Below are 8,964 nucleotides of genomic sequence, written 5' to 3' on the forward strand. Positions count from 1 at the left end.
CAAAAAGTTAAGCCTAATCGAGCGTGGTGCAAAAAATGAAATTTTCCAATTTTTTTGAATTTTTTGGTCAAAGTTCTTTTTTTCATCTTGTTTCATAAATTTCAGCTCAGGACAATTCCAACGAGGCCAAAACGACGTTTGTAGCTTAAGTGTAGGTGGAGTAATCATCAGTTGAAAATTTGAGGGGACCCGAATTTCGGATATTTTGACGAAAATTGGCCTAAAATCTAACTTTTAAAATCTAACTTTGTGTGAAATGCATAAATTATAACGTGAGCGTGTAAACTTTTACATGGTATAAGAGCATATTTTTACTCTCGCTGGTCATAGGTTTTGACCAGCCGATTTGGCCATAAAACACATTGGGCCAAAAAAGTTCCAAACAATGTCAATTTTCAAAATTTTGTTTGAAATGCATAAATTATAACGTGAGCGTGCAAAACTTTACATGGTATAAGAGCATATTTTTACTCTCGCGCGATGACCAGTGTTTTAAAAGTAATGTACATAGACATATTCTAGTCAGGATATAAATGAAGCGGAGTAACTCAAATGCCTACGACCATACCATGTTGAATGCACCGGTTCTCGTCCGATCACCGAAGTTAAGCAACATTGGACCTGGTTAGTACTTGGATGGGAGACCGCCTGGGAACACCAGGTGTTGTAGGCTTTTATTTAAAGTAAAAGTAACTCTTTTACTTTTATACGCTAAGAGTTATTGCTGTTTAAAGTTCGGTGATGTCAAAAAGTAAAGCCTAATCGAGCGTGGTCCAAAAATTTTCAATGGGTCAAATTTTGGCCAAAACAACAGAAAACCGAAAACTTTCTTTTGCAGTATCAATTTTGTGTACAATCAGCTGCTGATAGGCCAAAAATAACGAAGATAACTTTTGGGGTCTTTGAGTTATAGCCTTTTGAATTTTGGTGATGTCAAAAAGTTAAGCCCAATCGAGCCTGGTGAATTGCGCGAACGGCCATAACTTGCCCAAAAGTTTTAAAATTTCCAAATTTTATTATTCGGATCATAAGATCATAGTCAAATCTTGGGGGACTAAGAAAAAGAACCGATTTCGTCGGTCCAACACAAAGTTATAAGCTTTTGAAGTCTCGGTGATGCCAAAAAGTTAAGCCTAATCGAGCGTGGTGCAAAAAATGAAATTTTCCAAATTTTTTGAATTTTTTGGTCAAAGTTCATTTTTTCATCTTGTTTCATAAATTTCAGCTCAGGACAATTCCAACGAGGCCAAAACGACGTTTGTAGCTTAAGTGTAGGTGGAGTAATCATCAGTTGAAAATTTGAGGGGACCCGAATTTCGGATATTTTGGACGAAAATTGGCCTAAAATCTAACTTTTAAAATCTAACTTTGTTTGAAATGCATAAATTATAACGTGAGCGTGTAAACTTTTACATGGTATAAGAGCATATTTTTACTCTCGCTGGTCATAGGTTTTGACCAGCCGATTTGGCCATAAAACACATTGGGCCAAAAAAGTTCCAAACAATGTCAATTTTCAAAATTTTGTTTGAAATGCATAAATTATAACGTGAGCGTGCAAAACTTTACATGGTATAAGAGCATATTTTTACTCTCGCGCGATGACCAGTGTTTTAAAAGTAATGTACATAGACATATTCTAGTCAGGATATAAATGAAGCGGAGTAACTCAAATGCCTACGACCATACCATGTTGAATGCACCGGTTCTCGTCCGATCACCGAAGTTAAGCAACATTGGACCTGGTTAGTACTTGGATGGGAGACCGCCTGGGAACACCAGGTGTTGCTTTGTAGGCTTTTATTTAAAGCAAAAGTATTTCTTTTACTTTTATACGCTGAAAGTTATTGCTGTTTAAAGTTCGGTGATGTCAAAAAGTTAAGCCTAATCGAGCGTGGTGCAAAAATTTTCAATGGGTCAAATTTTGGCCAAAACAGAAAACCGAAAAATTTCTTTTGCAGTATCAATTTTGAGTACAATCAGCTGCTGATAGGCCAAAAATAATGGAGATAACTTTTGGGGTCTTTGAGTTATAGCCTTTTGAATTTCGGTGATGTCAAAAAGTTAAGCCCAATCGAGCCTGGTGAATTGCGCGAACGGCCATAACTTGCCCAAAAATTTAAAAAATTTCAAATTTTATTATTTGGATCATAAGATCATGGCCAAATCTTGGAGGACTAAGAAAATGAACCAATTTCGTCGGTCCAACACAAAGTTATAAGCTTTTGAAATCTCGGTGATGCCAAAAAGTTAAGCCTAATCGAGCATGGTGCAAAAAATGAAATTTTCAAAAATTTTGTTTTTTTTTTTCGTTCGAAGTTCATTTTTTCATCTTGTTTGATAATTTGCAGCTCAGGACAATTCCAACGAGCCCAAAACGACGTTTGTAGCTTAAGTGTACGTGGAGTAATCATCAGTTGAAAATTTGGGGGGACCCGAATTTCGGCCATTTTGGACGAAAATTGGACTAAAATCTAACTTTTAAGTTAGTGCAATTTTTTTCTTGCATTTTTAAAGAGAATTGGGCTGCCCTCCGCTGTCGCAGAGTGCATTCAAAGAAAACTTATTAAATAGATTTGATACTTACCTAATTAATAAATTTATCACAACAATTAGGTTAGAAGCAACTGACAGTATCTTGGCTGGTATCCAATCATATGCCACTTACACTGAATGTGCGGCTATCATTTCATAGATGGTCATCCAAGACACCCTGTAAACGCTCCGTAGGTTTTGACTAGCTGATTTGGCCATAAAACACATTGGGTCAAAAAAAATCCAAACATAATCAATTTTCAAAATTTTGTTTGAAATGCATAAATTATAACGTGAACGTGTAAACTTTTACATGGTATAAGAGCACTACGTGGAGTAATCATCAGTTGAAAATTTGGGGGGACCCGAATTTCGGCCATTTTGGACGAAAATTGGACTAAAATCTAACTTTTAAGTTAGTGCAATTTTTTTCTTGCATTTTTAAAGAGAATTGGGCTGCCCTCCGCTGTCGCAGAGTGCATTCAAAGAAAACTTATTAAATAGATTTGAATACTTACCTAATTAATAAATTTATCACAACAATTAGGTTAGAAGCAACTGACAGTATCTTGGCTGGTATCCAATCATATGCCACTTACACTGAATGTGCGGCTATCATGTCATAGATGGTCATCCAAGACACCCTGTAAACGCTCCGTAGGTTTTGACTAGCTGATTTGGCCATAAAACACATTGGGTCAAAAAAAATCCAAACATTGTCAATTTTCAAAATTTTGTTTGAAATGCATAAATTATAACGTGAACGTGTAAACTTTTACATGGTATAAGAGCATATTTTTACTCTCGCGCGAGGGCGAGCGTTTTGAAAGTAATGTACATAGACATATCCTAGTCAGGATATAAATGAAAGCGGAGTAACTCAAATGCCTACGACCATACCATGTTGAATGCACCGGTTCTCGTCCGATCACCGAAATTAAGCAACATTGTGCCTGGTTAGTACTTGGATGGGAGAGCGCCTGGGAACACCAGGTGTTGTAGGCTTTTATTTAAAGCAAAAGTATTTCTTTTACTTTTATAGGCTAAGAGTTATTATTATTATTGTTATAAGAGTTATGTCGTAGAATGCATTCAAAGAAAACTTATCAAATAGATTTGAATACTTACCTATTTAATAAGTTTATCACAACAATTAGGCTAAAAGCAACTGACAGTGTCTTGGCTGGTTTTCAATCATATGCCACTTAGGGTGAATGTACGGCTATCATGTCATAGATGGTCATCCAAGACACCCTGTACACGCTCCGTAGGTTTTGACCAGCTGATTTGGCCATAAAACACATTGGGTCAAAAAAATTCCAAACATTGTCAATTTTCAAAATTTTGTTTGAAATGCATAACTTATAACGTGAGCGTGTGAACTTTCACATGGTATAAGAGCATTTTTTTAATCTCGCGCGAGGGCGAGTATTTTAAAAGTAATGTACATAGTCTTATGCTAGTCAGGATATAAATGAAAGCGGAGTAACTCAAATGCCTACGACCATACCATGTTGAATGCACCGGTTCTCGTCCGATCACCGAAATTAAGCAACATTGTGCCTGGTTAGTACTTGGATGGGAGAGCGCCTGGGAACACCAGGTGTTGTAGGCTTTTATTTAAAGCAAAATTATTTCTTTTACTTTTGAACACTAAGAGTTATTATTATTATTGTTATAAGATTTATGTCGCAGAGTGCATTCAAAGAAAACTTATCAAATAGATTTGAATACTTACCTATTTAATAGGTTTATCACAACAACTAGGCTAAAAGCAACTGACAGTATCTTGGCTGGTATTCAATCATATGCCACTTACAGTGAATGTGCGGCTATCATGTCATAGATGGTCATCCAAGACACCTTGTACACGCTCCGTAGATTTTGACTAGCTGATTTGGCCATAAAACAAATTGGGTGAAAAAAATTCCAAACATTGTCAATTTTCAAAAATTTGTGTACACTCATCTGCTGATAGGCCAAAAATAATGGAGATAACTTTTGGGGTCTTTGAATTATAGCCTTTTGAATTTCGGTGATGTCAAAAAATTTAACCCAATCGAGCCTGGTGAATTGCGCGAACGGCCATAACTTGCCCAAAAATTTTAAAATTTCCAAATTTTATATTTTTGATCATAAGATCGTGGTCAAATCTTGGGGGACTGAGAAAATGAACCGATTTTGTCGGTCCAACACAAAGTTATAAGCTTTTGAAATCTCGGTGATGCCAAAAAATTAAGCCTAATCGAGCTTGGTGCAAAAAATGAAATTCTCAAAATTTTTGGTTTTTTTTTCGTTCAAAGTTCATTTTTTCATCTGGTTTCATATTATTCAGCTCAGGACAATTCCAACGAGCCCAAAACGACGTTTGTAGCTTAAGTGTACGTGGAGTAATCATCAGTTGAAAATTTGGGGGGACACGAGTTTTGGATATTTTGGACGAAAATTGGCCTAAAATCTAACTTTTAAGTTAGTGCAATTTTTTTCTTGCATTTTTAAAGAGAATTGGGCTGCCCTCCGCTGTCGCAGAGTGCATTCAAAGAAAACTTATCAAATAGATTTGAATACTTACCTACTTAATAAGTTTATCACAACATTTAGGCTAAAAGCAACTGACAGTATCCTGGCTGGTATTCAATCATATGCCACTTACAGTGAATGTGCGGCTATCATGCCATAGATGGTCTTTCAAGGCACCTTGTACACGCTCCAAAGGTTTTGACCAGCCGATTTGGCCATAAAACACATTGGGCCAAAAAAATTCCAAACAATGTCAATTTTCAAAATTTTGTTTGAATTGCATAAATTATAACGAGAGCGTGCAAAATTTTACATGTTATAAGAGCATATTTTTACTCTCGCGCGAGGGCGCGTGTTTTAAAACTAATGTACACAGACATATGCTAGTAAGGATATAAATGAAAGCGGAGTAACTCAGATGCCTACGACCATACCATGTTGAATGCACCGGTTCTCGTCCGATCACCGAAGTTAAGCAACATTGGGCCTGGTTAGTACTTGGATGGGAGACCGCCTGGGAACACCAGGTGTTGTAGGATTTTATTTAAAGCAAAAGTATTTCTTTTACTTTTATACGCTAAGAGTTATTGCTGTTTAAAGTTCGGTGATGTGAAAAAGTTAAGCCTAATCGAGCGTGGTGCAAAAATTTTCAATGGGTCAAATTTTGGCCAAAACAACAGAAAACTGAAAAATTTCTTTTGCAGTATCATATTTGTGTACAATCAGCTGCTGATAGGCCAAAAATAATGGAGATAACTTTTGGGGTCTTTGAGTTATAGCCTTTTGAATTTCGGTGATGTCAAAAAGTTAAGCCCAATCGAGCCTGGTGAATTGCGCGAACGACCATAACTTGCCCAAAAATTTTAAAAATTCCAAATTTTATTAATTGGATCATAAGATCATAGTCAAATCTTGGGGGAATGAGAAAATGGAACGATTTCGTCGGTCCAACACAAAGTTATAAGCTTTTGAAATCTCGGTGATGCCAAAAAATTAAGCCTAATCGAGCGTGGTGCAAAAAATGAAATTCTCAAAATTTTTGGTTTTTTTTTCGTTCAAAGTTCATTTTTTCATCTGGTTTCATATTATTCAGCTCAGGATAATTCCAACGAGCCCAAAACGACGTTTGTAGCTTAAGTGTACGTGGAGTAATCATCAGTTGAAAATTTGGGGGGACACGAGTTTTGGATATTTTGGACGAAAATTGGCCTAAAATCTAACTTTTAAGTTAGTGCAATTTTTTCTTGCATTTTTAAAGAGAATTGGGCTGCCCTCCGCTGTCGCAGAGTGCATTCAAAGAAAACTTATCAAATAGATTTGAATACTTACCTACTTAATAAGTTTATCACAACATTTAGGCTAAAAGCAACTGACAGTATCCTGGCTGGTATTCAATCATATGCCACTTACAGTGAATGTGTGGCTATCATGCCATAGATGGTCTTTCAAGGCACCTTGTACACGCTCCAAAGGTTTTGACCAGCCGATTTGGCCATAAAACACATTGGGCCAAAAAAATTCCAAACAATGTCAATTTTCAAAATTTTGTTTGAATTGCATAAATTATAACGAGAGCGTGCAAAATTTTACATGTTATAAGAGCATATTTTTACTCTCGCGCGAGGGCGCGTGTTTTAAAACTAATGTACACAGACATATGCTAGTAAGGATATAAATGAAAGCGGAGTAACTCAGATGCCTACGACCATACCATGTTGAATGCACCGGTTCTCGTCCGATCACCGAAGTTAAGCAACATTGGGCCTGGTTAGTACTTGGATGGGAGACCGCCTGGGAACACCAGGTGTTGTAGGATTTTATTTAAAGCAAAAGTATTTCTTTTACTCATTTACGCTAAGAGTTATTGCTGTTTAAAGTTCGGTGATGTGAAAAAGTTAAGCCTAATCGAGCGTGGTGCAAAAATTTTCAATGGGTCAAATTTTGGCCAAAACAACAGAAAACTGAAAAATTTCTTTTGCAGTATCATATTTGTGTACAATCAGCTGCTGATAGGCCAAAAATAATGGAGATAACTTTTGGGGTCTTTGAGTTATAGCCTTTTGAATTTCGGTGATGTCAAAAAGTTAAGCCCAATCGAGCCTGGTGAATTGCGCGAACGGCCATAACTTGCTCAAAAATTTTAAAAATTCCAAATTTTATTAATTGGATCATAAGATCATAGTCAAATCTTGAGGGACTGAGAAAATGAAACGATTTCGTCGGTCCAACACAAAGTTATAAGCTTTTGAAATCTCGGTGATGCCAAAAAATTAAGCCTAATCGAGCGTGGTGCAAAAAATGAAATTCTCAAAATTTTTGGTTTTTTTTTTCGTTCAAAGTTCATTTTTTCATCTGGTTTCATATTATTCAGCTCAGGACAATTCCAACGAGCCCAAAACGACGTTTGTAGCTTAAGTGTACGTGGAGTAATCATCAGTTGAAAATTTGGGGGGACACGAGTTTTGGATATTTTGGACGAAAATTGGCCTAAAATCTAACTTTTAAGTTAGTGCAATTTTTTTCTTGCATTTTTAAAGAGAATTGGGCTGCCCTCCGCTGTCGCAGAGTGCATTCAAAGAAAACTTATCAAATAGATTTGAGTACTTACCTACTTAATAAGTTTATCACAACATTTAGGCTAAAAGCAACTGACAGTATCCTGGCTGGTATTCAATCATATGCCACTTACAGTGAATGTGCGGCTATCATGCCATAGATGGTCTTTCAAGGCACCTTGTACACGCTCCAAAGGTTTTGACCAGCCGATTTGGCCATAAAACACATTGGGCCAAAAAAGTTCCAAACAATGTCAATTTTCAAAATTTTGTTTGAATTGCATAAATTATAACGAGAGCGTGCAAAATTTTACATGTTATAAGAGCATATTTTTACTCTCGCGCGAGGGCGCGTGTTTTAAAACTAATGTACACAGACATATGCTAGTAAGGATATAAATGAAAGCGGAGTAACTCAGATGCCTACGACCATACCATGTTGAATGCACCGGTTCCCGTCCGACCACCGAAGTTAAGCAACATTGGGCCTGGTTAGTACTTGGATGGGAGACCGCCTGGGAACACCAGGTGTTGTAGGATTTTATTTAAAGCAAAAGTATTTCTTTTACTTTTATACGCTAAGAGTTATTGCTGTTTAAAGTTCGGTGATGTGAAAAAGTTAAGCCTAATCGAGCGTGGTGCAAAAATTTTCAATGGGTCAAATTTTGGCCAAAACAACAGAAAACTGAAAAATTTCTTTTGCAGTATCATATTTGTGTACAATCAGCTGCTGATAGGCCAAAAATAATGGAGATAACTTTTGGGGTCTTTGAGTTATAGCCTTTTGAATTTCGGTGATGTCAAAAAGTTAAGCCCAATCGAGCCTGGTGAATTGCGCGAACGGCCATAACTTGCCCAAAAATTTTAAAAATTCCAAATTTTATTAATTGGATCATAACATCATAGTCAAATCTTGGGGGACTGAGAAAATGAAACGATTTCGTCGGTCCAACACAAAGTTATAAGCTTTTGAAATCTCGGTGATGCCAAAAAGTTAAGCCTAATCCAGCGTGGTGCAAAAAATGAAATTTTCAAAAATTTTTTTTCGTTCAAAGTTCATTTTTTTCATCTTGTTTCATAAATTTCAGATCAGGAAAATTCCAACGACCTCAAAATGACGTTTGTAGCTTAAGTGTACGTGGAGTAATCATCAGTTGAAAATTTGGGGGGACCCGAATTTCGGCCATTTTGGACGAAAACTGGCCTAAAATCTAACTTTTAAGTTAGTGCAATTTTTTTCTTGCATTTTTAAAGAGAATTGGGCTGCCCTCCGCTGTCGCTGAGTGTATTCAAAAAAATTTATCAAATAGATTTGAATACTTACCTATTTAATAAATTTATCACAACAATTAGG

The 8,964-nt window shown here is 36.5% G+C and overlaps 7 non-coding genes across 7 annotated transcripts; all 7 read left to right on the plus strand.

The window, feature by feature from the left end:
• The first annotated feature begins 554 nt into the window (after window positions 1-554).
• LOC134855842 (5S ribosomal RNA) lies at window positions 555-673 on the plus strand. Its single transcript, XR_010164684.1, has one exon. It is a non-coding gene; the product is annotated as a 5S ribosomal RNA (ribosomal RNA).
• Window positions 674-1,677: 1,004 nt separating this feature from the next.
• LOC134855766 (5S ribosomal RNA) lies at window positions 1,678-1,794 on the plus strand. The gene has a single exon (XR_010164621.1). It is a non-coding gene; the product is annotated as a 5S ribosomal RNA (ribosomal RNA).
• Window positions 1,795-3,421: 1,627 nt separating this feature from the next.
• On the plus strand, window positions 3,422-3,540 carry LOC134855752 (5S ribosomal RNA). Its single transcript, XR_010164608.1, has one exon. It is a non-coding gene; the product is annotated as a 5S ribosomal RNA (ribosomal RNA).
• A 491-nt stretch (window positions 3,541-4,031) lies between these two features.
• On the plus strand, window positions 4,032-4,150 carry LOC134855753 (5S ribosomal RNA). The gene has a single exon (XR_010164609.1). It is a non-coding gene; the product is annotated as a 5S ribosomal RNA (ribosomal RNA).
• A 1,325-nt stretch (window positions 4,151-5,475) lies between these two features.
• On the plus strand, window positions 5,476-5,594 carry LOC134855692 (5S ribosomal RNA). The gene has a single exon (XR_010164551.1). It is a non-coding gene; the product is annotated as a 5S ribosomal RNA (ribosomal RNA).
• Window positions 5,595-6,752: 1,158 nt separating this feature from the next.
• LOC134855693 (5S ribosomal RNA) lies at window positions 6,753-6,871 on the plus strand. The gene has a single exon (XR_010164552.1). It is a non-coding gene; the product is annotated as a 5S ribosomal RNA (ribosomal RNA).
• A 1,160-nt stretch (window positions 6,872-8,031) lies between these two features.
• LOC134855689 (5S ribosomal RNA) lies at window positions 8,032-8,150 on the plus strand. Its single transcript, XR_010164548.1, has one exon. It is a non-coding gene; the product is annotated as a 5S ribosomal RNA (ribosomal RNA).
• The last annotated feature ends 814 nt before the right edge of the window (window positions 8,151-8,964 follow it).

This window comes from Symsagittifera roscoffensis, chromosome 10 (genome assembly GCF_963678635.1).
Source record: "Symsagittifera roscoffensis chromosome 10, txSymRosc1.1, whole genome shotgun sequence".
Taxonomy (NCBI): Eukaryota; Metazoa; Xenacoelomorpha; order Acoela; family Convolutidae; genus Symsagittifera; species Symsagittifera roscoffensis.